Source organism: Maniola hyperantus, chromosome 11 (genome assembly GCF_902806685.2).
Source record: "Maniola hyperantus chromosome 11, iAphHyp1.2, whole genome shotgun sequence".
Taxonomy (NCBI): domain Eukaryota; kingdom Metazoa; phylum Arthropoda; class Insecta; order Lepidoptera; family Nymphalidae; genus Maniola; species Maniola hyperantus.
The window spans coordinates 5,293,735-5,312,532 of record NC_048546.1 but is presented as its reverse complement, the minus strand read 5'-3'; the positions used below and the strand labels follow the sequence as shown (position 1 = coordinate 5,312,532).

Sequence of the window (18,798 nt, the reverse complement as noted above, 5' to 3'; positions counted from 1 at the left end):
TTCCTTTTGAGGTACGGAGCCCTAAAAAAAGTAACTTTTGGAGAAATGCTTCCCGATAGTAAAGTTGAAAATGCCCTGACCGTTTGCAAATCGTGCACAAGAATAGGGACAGTATCCGGGTGTATTTGGGCAAACATATCGCCCGCCTTTGATGGCAGCTCCTTCGATTGTCACTGTAAATCCAATTTTCGCTTTACATCGCTCGCGACGGGGTGAGACGCAGTAATATACCACTTTATACGTAATTCAGAAGAAAGTCTCTTTATAAGGAGTACCCAATGTGTCAAATATGGTGTGATCTAATTTCTAAGATACGGAACCCTCGGTGCGCGAGTACGACTCGCACTTAGTCGGTTTTTTAAATCCTTGGTCTGTTTGTCTTGCTAAAGGATTAAGAAGTTACTGTCTTCTAAAAGGATTCTAAAAGGGTTAAGAGTTCTAAAAGGATTAAGTAGTTATCCGAATTCTTCTGATGATCTCACTAGGTTGGCTGAAGTGAGAAATCGATTGGCATACGGACAGCGAACAACTAAGTACGCGACAGGTCAAGATGGCAATCGGTAAGCGAATGCTCCGCACACCCGCACATCCCCCGCGCTAACCCGATGCGGGCGAGCGCGAGTGACGTGCGTTTGTGAGGCGCGTCTCCCCGCCTCATACCCCAATTGCCATCTAGAAAGAAAGAAAGAAATGAAAGAAAAGTTTATTTTCCAAACTTGGTCTTGCGCCTCAATCCAAACTCCAAAGGCTCTCCTAGGGACTTCCACACGCCACGGTTGCCCGCCTGAATCCAGCGGCTCCCTGCAACTCGTCTGATGTCGTCCGTCCACCTAGTGGGGGGTCTTCCAACACTGCGTCTTCTGGTGCGAGGTCGCCATTCCAGCACTTTGGTATCCCAACGTCTATCGGTTTTACGAACTATGTGCCCTGCACATTGCCTTCACACACACTTCAGCTTCGCAACCTGTTGAGCTATGTCGGTTACTCTAGTTCTCCTACGGATCAACTCATTTCTGATTTGATCACGTAGAGAAACTCCAAGCATAGCCGAGAGTACCTACTTGAAATTAAATTGAAAATGAGTAAGTGCATTGTAACAAGTCCCGTTGATACAAAAAAAGAAATTCGGTTATACGCGGCTGGGGTCGCTTCAATTGCATTGGGCTCCCATTAACGCCTTGTCAGATCGGATTTTGATTTATGTTTGGATAAATGGGATGAAACGCATTCGGTAAGGAACAGCAGGATCAGATGTAGCTAATATCACTGTACTTTCGATACTCATTGTTAGTCGTGTAAAAGCCCTCGTGGGACTGAGTTGACGAAGGTAGGCATAGTACGCGACAGGTCAAGATAGCAATCGGGGTGGGGACGCCCCCCACGGGCCCACACCCGCACAGCCCCCGCGCTAATCGGTGCGGGATAGCATGGGTGACGTGCGGGTGTGCGGGGTGTCCCTCCGCCTCATACCCTGGTTGCCATCTCAACCTGTCGCGTATATAACCCTTAGTGGCAGGCGCCCAATGTACTATTATAATAGTAGGTAGGTACATTGGGCGCCTGGCACTAAGGGTGAGATTTACAGAGCGCACTCTGACTTTCCTTAGACTTAAGACTGAGTTAACACGAGACAGGTGTATATATCTCTCACGTATAAATCTGTCTCGTTTTAACTCAATCTTAAGCCTAAGTAGTACTAAGGCTATTATTTTTAGGCTTTAGTTCAATTTAGTCACCTACATAAAATGGCATACAGAGTTGATTCGATAAATTATTCAGTTTTCACTTTTTTAACCGACTTCAAAAAAAGGAGGAGGTTCTCAATTTGTCGGAATCTTTTTTTTTTTTTTTTTTTTTTTTATGTATGTTCCCCGATTACTCGAAGACGCCTGGACCGATTTTGAAAATTCTTTTTTTGTTTGAAAGGGTATACTTCAAAGTTGGTCCCATTTAAATTTGGTGAAGATCTGATGAACATCTTCGAAGATAGATACTGGAACTCCTCAACGGATATAAAAGTAAATTGCTCGCGATCAGTGTAATAGCTTAGTAAACAGTAGATTTTTAACCAGTCATAGCATAATTCCATGGGGCCACTAAAAATTGTGAAATAAATTTTTTTTACAAAAAAAATAAAAACCGACTTCGATACACAAACACTAAAAATTGAAAAATAATTTAATTTATTACCGAATATATTATGTATACAAGAGTTAATATAGTTCCATAATAATATTTTTTGGGGTCGGTGCCAATGAGGTGCCATTGTGGAGTCTCATAAAAATATGAAGTCTAGACGATTCGCGCAGCTAAAGCTAATTGGCACCGGCACCAAAAAGTATTATTATGGAACTATATTAACTCTTGTATACATAATATTATATTCGGTAATAAATTAAATTATTTTTCAATTTTTAGTGTTTGTGTATCGAAGTCGGTTTTTATTTTAGTAGATACGGAACACTATAAAAGTTCTAAAACGAATTTTTCCGTAAATCAATAAAATACAAAATATTAAAAAAACGACTTCCAAAAACACTACAAAGTAAAAAATAACTTTTGTTTCTACACGTGTACATGTATGTAGAAGTCGGGCGAGCTTCACGCTTTGATTTCTAGTTTATTTTATTATGCTCGCCCGACTACTTACCTACATACCTATGCAAAAAAAATTGCAAATCAGTCCAGAAACTTCGAAAAAATCGATGTGCATACGTCATAAAAAAATCGGGCCGAATTGAGAACCACCTCCTTTTTGGAAGTCGGTTAAAAAGCTGACGTTTGTTAAAAGTTCCCTTGTGCCATACGTCTTCAGAACAAAGTAATAGACATTCGTTTTCGTTTGGCAATTTTTCCCATTGTCACGGGGAGCTAATGAAAGAATTAGGCTTCATTACAACTGATAGGATTCGTTAAAGAGCCAATCCGGGCCTTTCCAACGAGGACGTGAGGTGGAGATAATCACGGATTACATTTTACTCACATATAACATGTATTTAGGGTTTTTTTATATATACAGTAGAAACTCGATTATCCGGCCCTCAGTTATACGGATTTGCGATTATCCGGACTACCAACCGAAAATTATTCGGCCAAGTGCGAGTCAGACTCGCGCACCGAGGGTTCCATACTCGGGTATTTTTTCCGCTATTTTGTACGATAAATCAAAAACTACTAAGCATAAAAATAAATAAAAATCTGTTTTAGAATGTACAGGCAAAGCCCTTTCATTTGATATCCCACTTGGTATAGTTATCTTACTTTGAAAATTGTAAATACTATTATAGTGAACTATGCACAAAACCCGCTTTTCTTCATAGATTCGAATATCCGGATTTTCGATTATCCGAATCCCTAACGTCAATAATTAGTCCGGTTAATCGAGTTTCCACTGTAGGTACTTATAGTACGTGACAGGTCGAGATGGCAATCGGGATATGACGTGGGAGGACGTCCCTCGCACCCGCACGTCACCCGCCTTCGATGTACACCCGCGCTATCCCGCACTGGGTTAGCGCGTGGGTTGTGCAGATGTGCGGGGCGTGTCTACTCCGATTGCCATCTTGATCTGTCGCGTGACGTTAGCGTTAGCGATTCGGAAGGTTCGCAAAGTAATTCGCTAAAAAATTGGCTTACAATAATTTTAAGTATGAGTTTCAAAATAATTATGAGTTTGTCAGTTCCATAGACCTATAAATACTCAACAGTTTTTGGAAAAAAATATTCAATAGTGATTGAGGTTGGAACGTAATAAGTATGTGTGGAGAGTCTGTTTTGATCGGCTCCACACCACACTACCGACGTTTGTTGGATTGTTGGACGACTGTGTGGGGCCGGCATTAGAATGAAGACTCAATTTCACAGACGTGGAAAACCGACTTTCAACTTTAATGCATTAATTAAGCCATCCGACTGATCCCCGAAAATCGTCTAGAAAGTCTCTCCGTTAAATTAGTGCAGAATTCATTTTGTTTTTAATTTGTCTTCCAAATTCAAATAAGATCTTTTTTACGTCGCACATAAAAGGGTAGACCGGGACATTGTGCCATTCACTTTCCGACGCTAATTTCTTCCCCGGTACTGATTGGACGATATATTTAACAATGCTACCGACACGCTTCCTGGCAAAAAATACGTCTTACGAATTTGCCTTTTTCTACGCTGGGATTTCTTATTATCTATTTGTTCACTTTAGGGATGCCACAGCTAAATTTTCCAAGAAATTTCCATTTTAATGTAGGTATGCCAACAACTTCTATGTAACAACCACACTAATTTAGATAAGATAGATAAGATAAGTTTATTAATTGCAAAATTGTATGTACATTAGTTCAATGCTGTGTACCAAATTAGCTGATTTTTAAATGACACGTTCAAGTTGCTTTGAAGTTTCTATGGCTGTTAGCAATCGATTTATAATTAATAAGCTTATACCCGTGACTTCGTCCGCGTGGACTACATTAATTTCAAATCCCTATTTCACCCCCCTTAGGGGTTGAATTTTCTAAAATCCTTTCTTAGCGGATGTTTACGTCATAGTAGCTATCTGCATGCCAAATTCCAGTCCGATCCATCCAGTAGTTTGAGTTGTGCGTTGATAGATCAATTACTCAGTTAGTCAGTCAGTCATTTTTTCTTTTGTATATTTAGATAATTTGACTTGATTAAAAACTTATTTTTGTGTATTCATAAAATGGATTTCAACTTTTTTTGTACCTACACTTCTGTTTCCTATTATTCATGTTGTTCTTTTTTTCTGGTCCACCTTTTCTCTTTGTCTTTTAAACAATTTTCTATTAGTCGTTAGTTGTTTACCGATTCCTGATTTTAATTAAATTGTACTACTATGTTCTATAGCTAAATGTTTCGTTGGTAACCCTAGTGTACCAACCACCACCAGTGCAAGCATTAATGTATCTTAAATCAATCATGTCAAGGTTTTGTTTCGCATGTCGTGCTTGCGGTATTCGGTTGACGTTTTTCTGGCTATACAGGCATATTACGGGACTCAGGCTATGGAGCGCTTTTAACAGGAGGTCGTTTGCTGCGCTGCCGACCTCCTAAGATTAATGATATTACATCAAGACACTTTGTTAGGCAAACATGATAAAAACACACTAATTAACTAAACACAGTATTAATTAAATACGAGTAAAACGTTATTAATCTTATAATACTCATAATATTATATAATATTTTGTGCCCTTATTGATGTGAACACTTCTGTAAGCGCGTTGCACTTTTTTGGGATAGGTAAAATTTTCAAGGTCTCGTCACCGACATGCTAATGTCAATAGTGCTCGGAGTGCTAGCTGATAGATCTAAAAACCAAACTAATGTCAATGATTTTAATTTAAAACTAGCTTATGCTCGCGATTTCGTCCGCGTGGACTACGCAAATTTCAATCCCCTATTTCACCCCCTTAGGAATTGAATTTTTAATCTAATGATCTAATGATCCGTCTAGTAGTTTGAGCTGTGCGTTGATAGATCAGTCAGTGAGTCAGTCAGTCACATTTTCCTTTCATATATTTAGATTATGAAATTTTAATTTTGATACTAGGTACTTACAATAGTTCTCTGCCAATTTTTTACCATCCCTCTTCTCTTCTTATCTTAGTTCCCCTAATATATTATTATTTTACTAAGGGACCAGCCCAATGTCAGACAAAGACCGACCACTCTGCATTAATTGGTATTACATACCTTTTGAGAACGAAGTTTTGCAAAACCAACAAGTTAGAGCTCCAAAAGAACACTAGGCTCGCAGTCGCAGGTAACTATTTGGCAAACTGGTCATCGTAAAATATTTAGCACATATCTCACCGTACCGAAATATTATCGACTAGCCTATAAAACGGGAAACTTCGGACAGAACAAGAAAGAATTATCCATCACACGTAAGTGGGAAAGGGACCGGGGATATTGTAAGATCTTTAGAAATTCGATGGTATTTGCTTTCTTTCCATCGTTTTATCGCGGTCGTTATATTTTGATAGAGCAGTTTTGTAGGATCGTCGATATAACGTTTATGTTTTGGTTTTTCGGTTCTACCTTTCTTTTTAACCGCTGACGGAAACAGAGGGGTGTTATAAGTTTAACGTGGCGCCACGCAAGTAATTTTTTGGCGGTTTTAACATTTCGAAGGCTTTCGCTAGAGAATCGAGAGACGCGTCGTTTCAGCCAGTCAGAAATAAGGAATTGGTATCCATTTCAACCCAAATCTCTGAAACTAGCAAGTTTTTCGCTCTCCTGTAAAGTTGGCTTATGTCACAGTTCACGCCAGTCTAACAAAACGTCGAGGCTTTGACGTCATGTTAGTACATTTGACGCAGGTAGCCTATTTTTCTTTGATTTTATGTCACCTTAGCCTAACCTTTAACATATCGTCGATTCAGGATCAAACTGAGAGTTCCCTCACTCTAATTGATGTGTGTCTGTTTGTGGCATCGTAGTGCTCAAACAGATGGACCGATTTGAATGCGGTTTCTTTTATTTGAAAGCCTGTTTAACTGAAATGGTGCTTAGCTATGTTTGATAAAAATCTGTTCAACCGTTTGAGAACTATCCGCTGTTTTCTAAGCCGGTGCAGTGTCTCAATCTCAGTTATCCATTTGATATATTACCCACTTGCACTTATGGACTCGATTCCGACTACAAAGCATTCTATTATGATAACCTTGACATATCGGGAGTGGTTTGCATTTTTATTTACACTTGTTGAGCATTTGAATGAGAAGTGTGTAAGCCCATAGTCTGCCACGCTGGCCTATTGCGGGTTAGCAGAGTTCACATAGCTTTGAAAAGTATTACATTGGGTCGGACTAGGCCCATAGGATAATAATCTAGACAGGAAAACCTAAATATGTTTACCTTAAAAGTTTTCATATGATAAAGAGCGGACGATGCCCCCGAATATAAAATATGTACACTCGCGTTCAACAGTTATTGCGGTACCTAATTTAATTTTATCATTCAAAGTTACTAAGAGGTGCCATAAAAATTCAGTTCATAATTAAAATTAGTCTAGGCCAGGTAGGACAAGGCTTTTTAAGGATTAAACAAAGGTTTAGCAAATTATAAGGCAGAAATACTTAGTTGCTCATACCTATAATACGCTATTTATAATAGAAACAAAGTCCTCTTTGCTGAACTTTTAAACTTGTAGTGTAAAATAAAGTTTGTACGTTTGCTTGTGACTGTAGCTTCGGTGTAATAACTTGGTGCGACGAGATGATACAGCATGCATTGCAACTAGGTATATTCTATACCCCATTCGAAATGCGCTATTAGTAGGTAGGTACCTACAATTTCTGCAATAATGACTTTTTTGCACATTATATTTTTATAGTGTCCTATATTATTTTTCCAGTTTATATCGAAATTTTCAAGTTTCAACTACTTATTCAAACTTCTTATGAAAATCTTGGTAGGCTCCAAAACTGGCATTGATCAGGCGTAGGTACCCAAGTATAATATGAAGGCTTTACACGAGTTTCAAGACACAGAATCTCCTAAGCCGTGTCCGATTGCTGTTTCATTAAACTATAAGAGAACGGAAATTAAAAGATTGTGCTTGAGATAAATTAATTATTATATAGTGTATTAGGTGCCTACGTAGTTAATCGTAGCGTGCGTATCTCTTTTAAGATTAGCTACCATGATAAGGATGAAAGCTACAAAACACAGGTACCTACGTTCACTAAAAAGAAGATAATAAAAATAGTAAGATACGTGACCAATAAATAATTTTGGCACCGAATATGATTACAACAACCCCTTTTGTATTCCATTGTGATAATATGATCAATAGGGCATATATGAAAATGCGTCCGAATTTCCCAATAATAAATTACCCGCCTTGTCCGCTTACCTCGGGTTAACCGGCTTTTATAAACTACCCGTGTAATTTATAACTATTACCCGGGTACCGATCACGTGATATCACTTTATAGCATATTCACTCGGTAAATATGAGGGCTTGGCGTGCAACGTAGGTAAATTCTGTGTGCTTTACATAAAATGGGAAGTACTCTCGTATATTTAAAAGTGGTTTTAGGTTAGTAGTTATGGATGACATGGAAGAGTTTAATGCTTTAAGTAACCTGATATAGATGGAGGACGGAAGTGGTAGTAGATTTTGGTTGGATTAATGAATTCAGTGGTTGTACGCAGTGTATTATTTTTCATTTTTATTTATTTAGGTTTTAGTTTTTTTTTAACAGCAATAGCTTCTGATAAATTTAACTATCTTTTTATGGCCACACAATAAAAGTAACGTAGAAAGGGAACTCCGAACCTGTGGTATTCGACGATTCGAAAGCTATTGTAAAAATTTAATTGAAAGGTATGTATTTCTATTTGTAAGAGATGAAGGTTTGGGCTTTTGTAAATACCTCTATTTTGCACATGCGATGCATGTTACAGAAGTAAAACCCACTTGCAGAAAAGAAAACAAAAATTAAGTTAAAAATATGTTGAACCAGAAAACTTCTAATATGCACAAGGTAAGTAAAATAACCGAGACGATTTCAGGTTGAAAATGAACTTTATTAATACTTTAATTTGCTTATCTAAACATTTCCGAGGAAACAAACTATCTTACCGCTACAAGTACGTACTTAATGTAATCGTTCCCGATATCCTTTGTTCACTTTCAGACTCATTAAAAAGGCGATGCAATTTAATGAGTTGATAGTGTGCGTTAGCCCTCGCTACGTTTGCAAATACGATTAAAATTGCCGAGTTAAAGCTAACCTTATTAGTTTGGGGTAGAGTTTAAGTTTGTTTGGTTGGATTCGGCGGTGTATTAGTACGTAGGGGTCGAAGATTAGTTACCCACGCCTACTATCGGGAGCGCTGAGCGCCTGATGGCGCCCCAGAGTGTAGTTACAATTAGAGTGGTGCCCACAATGAAGTGACGCGTAATGTTGCCCCTTGTCTTTGTATGTTGATTGTGCTGGAAAGAGGTCGGGCAGAATGCGGCGTTTTAGTCTAGGCAAGCGCTAAGTGCTTTAGTTTCCTCAGAACATGTACCTACCTAGAGAATTTGTTTTAACTTTACTGCGGTGTGTTTGTACATCAAGGCATGTATGTAGTATGTTATCAAGCGCCAAGGAAGATGGGTGGATTTATCTATTCTATTTTTCTATGTAAGCAGGCAAGTAGATATACATAATAAAATTTCCTCGTGAGTTTTTGAGTGAGTCAAAAATGCATTCACATCCACTAAGACCAGCCAAAAACCATTGAAATCCTCCAAGATCTCTATGTAGTAGGTAAATATTAACCTACCGTAAAATCCTATCCAAATTGACGACTTTTGGTTGAAATAGCCCTTCATAAGAAGTTATCCATAAAAGATAACGTTAAAGCGGACTTCGATTAAAAGACAAGCGTATAGTTAGTAAAACCTATCGATAACTCAAAAAAATAGGAATGTGAAGTTTCATTTAACGAACATCCACAATATATTAGTTTTGTCTTAAAAAAAGGACAAAAAGCCAGGATATCGACGGAAAACGTCAGAGGGTGTAACGTTAGGTATTTCCACTGAAACTCCGCTGGAAGCTTACAAGCCACGAGCGATTGGATGACGTCTGTACCTATTGTCAATTGAAAATTTATCAGAACTATTTTCGATCCGACTGTACTTCTTTTTCCTAGTCGACTGTAAATAGATACTTATTAGGTGACTAGCTGATGCCCGCGACTTCGTCCGCGTGGAATTAAGTTTTTTTTAATGTAAAAAGTATGTATTTTACTTATTTTTAAAATGGCATCCATGATCCAGATTTTTCTTTCTAAAAATATCTGGGACATTGAAAAAGAAACTTAGTTTTTATATCAACTTTTTGACTAAATTGTATTAAGTAAAAGTTTCATAGGTAATTATAGATAGAGCTTTTAAAAATAACTACTAAAAATACTAGGTAGGTACCTACGTATCATCATCATGATATTAGTTAGAGGCCTATTGTAACAGCCCTACAGTACTTATGAACCTACAGTACAGTACCTACAGAATAATGAGTTTTCAGTAACAGATTTTTTTAAATTAAGTATTCTCCATCATCATAGGGTGTCATTTTCGAATTTGGTGGTCAGTAACTACTCACTACCTAATCAGTAGGTAGGTAGGTACCTACTTATGTGATTTTGTTTCTTGATCAAAATAATTAGGCACAAAATGTATCGTAGACTTTATCATAAAGTGTTTCGCTTACTGCGGTGGGCTATGAAAGGCGAGGTTTCTCGCGTTACCATGGCAACGGGACGCTGCGTGTGCCGATATCCTACAGACTCGTCGCCTTGCTCGTCGCATTGAAAAAACTACTCGACTCTTCTATGTAGTTACATCGTACATGTAACGTACCTACTTTATTTAGGTGGATCTATTTCAAAATTTCAGTTTATTAAGTATTTTATTTTCAATTGTCAACTGTTAAATTCAGATAATAATGCTACGATGAAAGGAACTTAGTACAAGTAGGTACGTACCTACTATAAAGTTTAATCCGTGCTACCAGCAATCCTAAGTTTTCAATCTCTATATTATACCTACTTATAGGTAAAAGGAAAAGGTGACTGACTGACTGATCTATCAACGCACAGCTCAAACTACTGGACCGATCGGGCTGAAATTTTGATGCAGTTAGTTATTATGACGTAGACATCCGTTAAGAAAGGAATTTTGAAAATTCCCCTATTTTAAATAGGGGTTTAAGTTTAGTCCACGCGGACGGTGTTGCGAGCATAAGTTAGTTTTTCTAAAGTTTTTCTAAATTCGTAGTTCTGAAAAGCGGAATGTCTAGTAGGTAATCGATGTATTTGTGTCTATTTACGTCAGGGAGGGAGCAGTTAACCCTTGAATTCTGTACGCACTGAAATATTAACGCTCGCTATAGGCGCACGCGGAAAAACAAAGTCGAAAACTGGGCCCGTTGTGAGCCCGTCGCACGACATCAAAGATTATGCGCAGAGAAAGTGCAGAAAGCTTTTAAAAGTGCCTAAAAATCCGAAGTGAAGGGCAAAACTTACTAAGGGATTTATCAAGCTTAGAGATAGTTAAACTAAATTGCTAAGAGTAGACAAACAGTGACGTGCGAGACGTATTGAAAGGAATGCATATCAACATCGTAATAGGTGAAAATATGACATCAAACGAGTTGCAGGGAGCCGCTGAATTCAGACAGCATTTCAATGTATCCCAAAGCATCTGCTAGTTCAGAATAAAATGTGTAAATAACTACTTTTACCAAATTAATTTTTCAGCAAAAATCAACTAACTGTTTTCACATTTACCTAACAGCAACGTTAAAGTAGCAACCAAGTAAGGCTTCCAAAAAAACTTGAATTAAATGCCTACCTTATATTTTTTTATTTGACCTTAGAAAAGACCAAGGTGCTCGAGCAAGTAGATCATTGTACCTAATTCCGGACAATCTTTCGGCTAGTTAATCTTTGCCGTCCGCATGGCGTGTCGGCATTGAGTGGTGAGGGGCGTGGGGCCTGGGGGGTACACCGGCCCAGGGGACCGCCTCCCGAGGGAGCCCGAGGGGGGCGAAAGGTTAAAAGGGAAAAGTTATAAGAGACCGCTTGTTGTCAGTGCGCGTTCTTCGCGAACGTTCGATTTCCAAATGCGGTTTAGCTTTTGAATGTTTTCTCTCACTATTCCATTTTGGTCTATTTAGATCTTTACTACCCCTTTTAAATTAGGTATGTACATCGTCGCTTACCACTGTAGATCTCTAAAAAGCTCCCTGCCGTCCTGCCATCGCTTCTTGTTGGCATTTGACAATAGAGCATTAGGTAAGTAGCGAGAGCACCAGTAGATAGGATCATTGGCTTGACCAGTACTTATCTACCGTGTTTACGTACTACAGATAAAGGGCAAAATGTTAAGACAATAAAGCATTATAATTTTATTAGGTAACTACTCCTTTGACTACTTAGTTTAGTTTAGTTTAGACATAACTTTAGTAACCTAAAATGACTGTTACCTACTTACTTACTCACATCCTTGTAAAACCTGCCGGTCCTAATGAATCTAAAGTTAATTGGAGTTATATACATAAACCTGCCTATGTATAAAAAGATCTAAATCTGAAATAGGTACTTAGTCTCATTCAATAGTATAGGGAGGCCTTTATACACTACTTAGGTACTTAGATCTTTATTTCTAGACTAATACCTAGGTACTTATCTGTAAAACGTTTTAATAATGGACTTACATTAGGCGTTTAATTTAGCATATCTGGAATAGGTATACCTACGCAGGTACCTAGGTAAGTACTGTCCTCAAAAGTCTCAAAAGTATCTGGTAGTAAACATTTTTGCAAAACTTGAGTCCCATAAACAAAAAGTAGGATCACTGAATATTATGTTACAAAGGAAAGTTTTATTTTTAAACTATTTGAAAGGAACATCCATGCAAATAAACATAGTATAGTGGGAGGAGTGTGGGGCGGGTGGCAGTCAAGTGTTTCGACTTACCCCCGCCTCCTCACCGCGACTTAATGCCGTAGTAGATTTTTTCCACCGTATAGTGGAATATGCGACGAATAAAACTATAAAAAGCGCTTTACACAAAATAATGAACCAATTTTATTACAATGAGTATCGTTATTCTACACAATATAGCTGCTGATTATTTTTAAAAGATTTTATTTAACGTGCAATGGATGTATACTATGTCCCTATGAATTTGTTCGTGTGGAATCTTGCAACTCAATTTTGAACCTAGATATCTTCAATCGATTGAAATATAGTCTATGCCAAGCAAAATAATTATAAGTATCTTGTCTCTTCAGTTTGTTCAACATAGGTAAGCCACTTTGTTGACTTTAGGACTGCGGGTTTTAAAACAAAATCATAACTTGAATCGTAAAATGACGTACCTACATAATAGTAGGTAGGTAGCAGTGGCGCGCACAGGGTTTGAAGCCAGGGTAGGCATTAGTTAGGTGAGAACCTGTTTACTGGCTGGTCATAATGAAAAATATGCATTGAGCCATTACAACTGGGGTAAGCAGTGCACTTATGCCTTTATGACCTGCACGCCACTGGTAGGTAGGTACGCGACAGGTCGAAATAGCAATCGGGGAGAGAACGCCCCGCACACCCGCACAGCACCCGCGCTAACCCGGTGCGGGCGAGCGTTCTTGTGACTTCTGGGTATGCGGGGCGTCCCCCGGCCTTCATAGTCCGATTGCCATATCAACCTTACTTATAAAATACCTATACCTACTCCACTTACGGCATTCTGTATGATGTCTCGAGATAAGCTTTAACGGATAGGGCTATATAATATAGGTACGAGTAGGTATCGAAGGGATGAAAACCCGGGGTAGTTTTTACGACGAAAAATACAGTTACCTTTCTGTTCGTGATGCAATAGGTAAATATTTTCTATGTAGGATCAGGGTGCCTTTATTGAGAATGGTTTGATTTTGTCGCAGTCAGGTTTCTGCGCCACTATATTTAGAACTATTTTTTTAACATTTTTAAAGAGTAACTTATTATGCTTCAGTTTTCCTTAGTTTACTTAAAAAATAAACAAATCGCAGAAACCTTCCCGGAGAAACACGTAAGCGACGCGATTTATGCGTAATGCGACGCTTTAGACCTTCTGGAGTTAGATTTTTTTCTCATACCTGTCATGATTTCATTTTCAGTTTGCAGGTACAAGATTAATATGGGTCGCGTATACTTAGTACGGTTTTTACGTATTTCAGCGAGAAGCTACTTGATTAGGTATAAGTACCTTTTAAGCAAACTAAGGAAAACTAAAGTGCAGTACGCAGCAGAAAGTAATGTACATCGATCGGCCTTTAGAATGACATTTCGGCTGTGCAGAGCGTTGTCTCTGTCAATCATATACCTATATGACGTTTGGTCGGTCTCAACGACAGAGACAATGCTCTACAAATCCACTATCTAGTTCTAAAGGTCGCGATGTACCTACATTATATTAGTACTGTATAAGTAACTTCCCACCAGAAAATGCAGCGTTGGCAGACGCCCTTCACTACGTGGATACTGGATATACAGGGTGTAACCAGAATGCTGGCAAAATGAAGATAGTTGATAGTACTTATGATCAGGGATATGATACCACAAAAAATATCAATAGCCAAGTACAGGATGTTCTAAGTACCTACATTAATAATTAAATGTAATTTCATTTCATTTCTTCAGAAAAACTAAAAGTTTTATGATGCTGTTACGATCGAGCTCGTTATTGAACTATCGTATAGGTACCTATCTATAATATTCTATGTATCCTGTGTACTAAAGTCCACCTACGCTACTAGCCAAGATACACGGTGTTCGCGCACGAGAAGGCTCGACAGGCGCTAATTTATACGGGCTAGCGTTGTTTACGACTACACCCTGTATACTGCTGAATTAGGTGCTGTTAACAAAGTTACTGCTTACTTTATTTCATACTACCTACGGACTTATTTTTATAAATAAGAACCTAGGTAGATACCTAATATTTTAGTACCAGGTATCAATAGATAGGTAGGTACCTATAGTATGCAATCGAAGTGGGGACGCCCCGAATACCCGAACAGCCCCCGCGGTAACCCAGTGCGAGCGAGCGCGGGTGACTTCTGGGTGTGCGGGGCGTCCCCGCGTCTCATACCCCGATTGCCATCTCGACCTGTCGTGTACTCTACCTACCTACCGATCTAGAACAGACTAAGATCGCCATTGTCGGATTGTCGGAGGAAAAATGGGAGAAACACCTTGTGTTAGAAAATGAGAAAAATGTAGGTTTTTCTTTTTTTTTATGCCGTGTTTACTCGATATACCTGCCTACCCACTAGTAGGTAACAAAATCTTATGCTCAAACCCTTAGGTTAATAATATAATACATTATATCCTATATCAATGCTCAAACCATACCAATTATTATCTACTCTATAGGTATCATAGACTGTCTTCTTAACACTTCGACCATTATTTTTGTGGTTTGGGGTTCACCTGGGTTCACAGACCAAGTGATTCGTCTGTGTACCGGCCAACGCAGATCAGGTGACCCTTGTAATGGATATTGATGGCAAGTTTAACTTGGGTTATCTCCATTTTGTCAACAGTCGATATGTCTACGAGTGTCTACCTATAGACCTTATGAAGGAGTAGAAGTGTCATGTCTGTTATGGCACATGAGTGGGACTATGTGGATTGTGGATATCATAGATATACAGGATGTAACCAGAACGCTGGCACTGATGATTACTGATATGATACCTACCATAAAAAACGCGAAATAAAATGTATGAAATCCCATAATTTTGGTAAAATTTACGACATAGGTATATAGCAAATAAAACATCTGACTGACGCTAGAGGTCAACAAACGTTGCGTAACTAGGCCACTCGGAGTCAATGCCGCGTCGTAAGAGGAAAATTGACTCGAGTTTTGCACGCTATACATTGCGGGTTTGAAAAATATTAAATCACTAAAACTGCAAAATGGAGCAAATGGTTAGGTATTGGTATGGGATTGTGTTTAGGTAGCATAACAATAACGCTAAGTTTTTGCTAGCATTCTGGTTACACTCTTTATAATTACTGAGAAATACATAGAGTGCGAAAAAGAGAATGAACTTAAAAAAGTTAAGCCTGAAACACACACCGTGCGACGTCAGCACGATGCAATAATAGTTTCAAACCCGTATTAGGTATATTATAGGCATAATTGTTGGCACTGACTACCATGGTCACGGTTTTCTAAAAATTCAGCCGTATATCTAGTACTAGCTGATGCCCGCGACTTCGTCCGCGTGGATTTACGTTTTTCAAAATCCCGCGGGAACTCTTTGATTTTCCGGGATAAAAAGTAGCCTATGTGTTAATCCAGGGTATAATCTATCTTCATTCCAAATTTCAGCCAAATCCGTGCAGTAGTTTTGCGTGAAAGAGTAACAAACACACACCACACACACACACACACATACAAACTTTCGCCTTTATAATATTAGTGTGATGAGGTACTACGTCAAAACACCGAATTTTTGATTTTTATCATTAGCAATAGGTAAGTAGGTAATTCTACTTATTATAAGTACTGGCGGTGCGTGATTCTGCGGATTATCAAGCACCACGGACAGCCATGAGCCACGCACCGCGTAATTTAATTTAATTTCCCATGTAGGTAAGCGTAGGTACTATTAGGTCTTGAGATGTTTCTAGCTAAAAACACACTCATTAGTCCTCACTCCTCGCTCCCGAAATAAAATCTCCATTCATACCTCAGCCGGCTTCGTTCGACGTAGCGTAACGCGTAAACTAACTCGCAATATTGTGACATAAGGTGTTTAACATAAATAATGCGGACAGATGCGCGACGCCGCGGGCTCTACAAATACGTTCGCGGCACTTTCCTATCTGCCCTGAGTAAGTGGATATAGAGCTGTTTTTACACCCTCTCTGCGTCACTTTTTCATCCCCAAACTCTTTCTGTTCTAAACAGAAAATAGTATATTTCATTATAAGTGTGGAAAGGCTGTCATTGCAAAGAGTTCCGGCAAATGTCTACCCGAGCCGAGGCGCAGCCGAAGGCGAGGGTTGACAGTCGGAACAAGTGGCAATGATGGTTCCGCACGTGTACTGAACGACTATTTTTAATACAGTTGCGAAAAAATTAAGCAATTTAATAAAATAATAAAAACACAATAAACTCAACTAACTTAACATGATAATATGAAATGAAAATGAAATTTAATGAGATGAAATGAAACCTAACCAAACTCATTCAATCAAATCATTAAATCTGATATTGAAACAAATTAGTAGCTTCTTTTTAGAAATATACGTATTTGCATGAATCATAAAAACTTTTATGAATTTTTTTAGTAAAAACTTCAAGAAAATTTTACGGTACACAGCGAACATATTCTCAGAATACAACAATAGCTTTTACTCGTATGATGTGGTAAAATGAACGTCAAGTCAGGTCAAAGTCAAGTCACAGATAAAATCAAAATCATTTATTCAAAGTAGGTACTGTGATAGGTACTCTTTTTGATAGTCAGTTGTTGGATTTGTAGGATGATATACTGGTGATAATGAATTACGTAAACTCAAAACTAAAGCTACGAGGGTTCTAAACGCGCCCAGATCTGAGAAGAACCCACAAAAAACTCAGCCGTGGTTATACATGGAATTCTAGCTCATTCATTTCCGTACTGTAATTTTGGAATTGTATATTTTGTAAGTCAGTGATAGCATAGTGGTTAGGACGTCCACCTTCTAACCGGAGGTCGGGGGTTCGATCCCTGGCACGCACCTCTAGCTTTTCGGAGTTATGTGCGTTTTAAGTAATTAAATATCACTTGGTGAGGGAAGATATCGTGAGGAAACCTGAGAGTTTTCCATAATGTTCTCAAAGGTGTGTGAAGTCTACCAATTCGCACATGGCCAGCGTGGTAGACTTTGGCCAAAGCCCTTCTCACTCTGAGAGGAGACTCGTGCTCTGTAGTGAGCCGGTGATGCGTTGATCATGATATTTTGTAAAGTGCGTGCGCGAGTAGTAGCAGCTCTCTATATATTTCCATCTGTTGGCACAGCAATATTCGGCATGGCGGCAATCCTGGTGCCGTAGGCTATGTAAAATATTTCTGCTAAAGCATTCATCGTGATCGCCCGCCCGATCGCATTCTACGTTACGCACTACCTAACATACCACCGTGTCCTACGAGAACCTTAACACGAGGAAATAAAGCCTGTTTTTCTTTAACAGGATCTCACCGTAAAATTGTGAAGACCGGCTATTGTATGTAATCCGATATGGCGATAGTTGGGCCTATAGACTTTCATTGAAAATTGTTTGATTTAGTCCAGGCTTTTAGCCGTAAAAGCTTTGTAATTTTTTTCGTGTTAAATAGAGACAAAACGTTGTGAACTTACCACTTTTTTTTATTCCATTACAAGTTAGCCTTGACTGCGATCTCACGTGGTGGTAAGTGATGATACAGTCAAAGATGGAAGCGGGCTAATTTGGAAGAAGTATGCAGTTTTATTAAATTCATACCAGCTGTTTCTACGCGGCAACGTACGCTTGAATCACTTGGCGGCATGGCTTTGACGGTAGGGTGGTAAGGTAAATAGCCAGACCAGACCAAAAACAATCTAGAAACTATAAGTTCCCAAAATTGCCCCTGCTGGAAATCAAACCCGGGACCTCCCACTCATATATCACGGCGTTCACCACTGCACCAGGGAGGTCGTCAAAAAGTCTCACTCGAGCACTTAATCGCTGTTACACAAAAACGGGAAAGGAGCGGAAGGTACAAATTTGTGAACAGCAGAAACAAATTAATACTATAATGGGGAGTTTACGGTTTCCACTCAAGTGGAAACAGTTGGTTTTATTTTGGAGTTGAAAGTGTAACAATTTTATCTTATAATTTTATTTTGTTTTTAAGGGATCCGTACCTCAAAAGGAAAACGGAACCCTTATAGGATCACTTTGTTGTCTGTCTGTCTGGCAAGAAACCTATAGAGTATTTCCCGTTGACCTAGAATCATGAAATTTAGCAGATAGGTAGGTCTTGAATATATTGTGGTTAAATCACAAAAAAAAACTAGTTTGTGAACCGAATAATTAGTATTTTCAATTTTCAGAGTAAATTGAGATAACTATATCAAGTGGGGTATCATATGAAAGGGCTTTTCCTTTACATTCTTAAACAAATTTTATTTATTTTTATGCATAATATTATTTTTTTGATTTATCATGCAAAATGTCGACAAAATACGATTGTAATAGGGAACCCTCAATGCGCG

General features: G+C 38.6%; 1 protein-coding gene across 9 annotated transcripts in view; it reads left to right on the top strand.

Annotated features, from left to right (window-relative positions):
- The window catches only part of kn (EBF transcription factor knot), an 81,639-nt gene that overhangs the window by 50,116 nt on the left and 12,725 nt on the right, over positions 1–18,798 (top strand). The gene's annotated exons all lie outside the window — the stretch shown is intronic.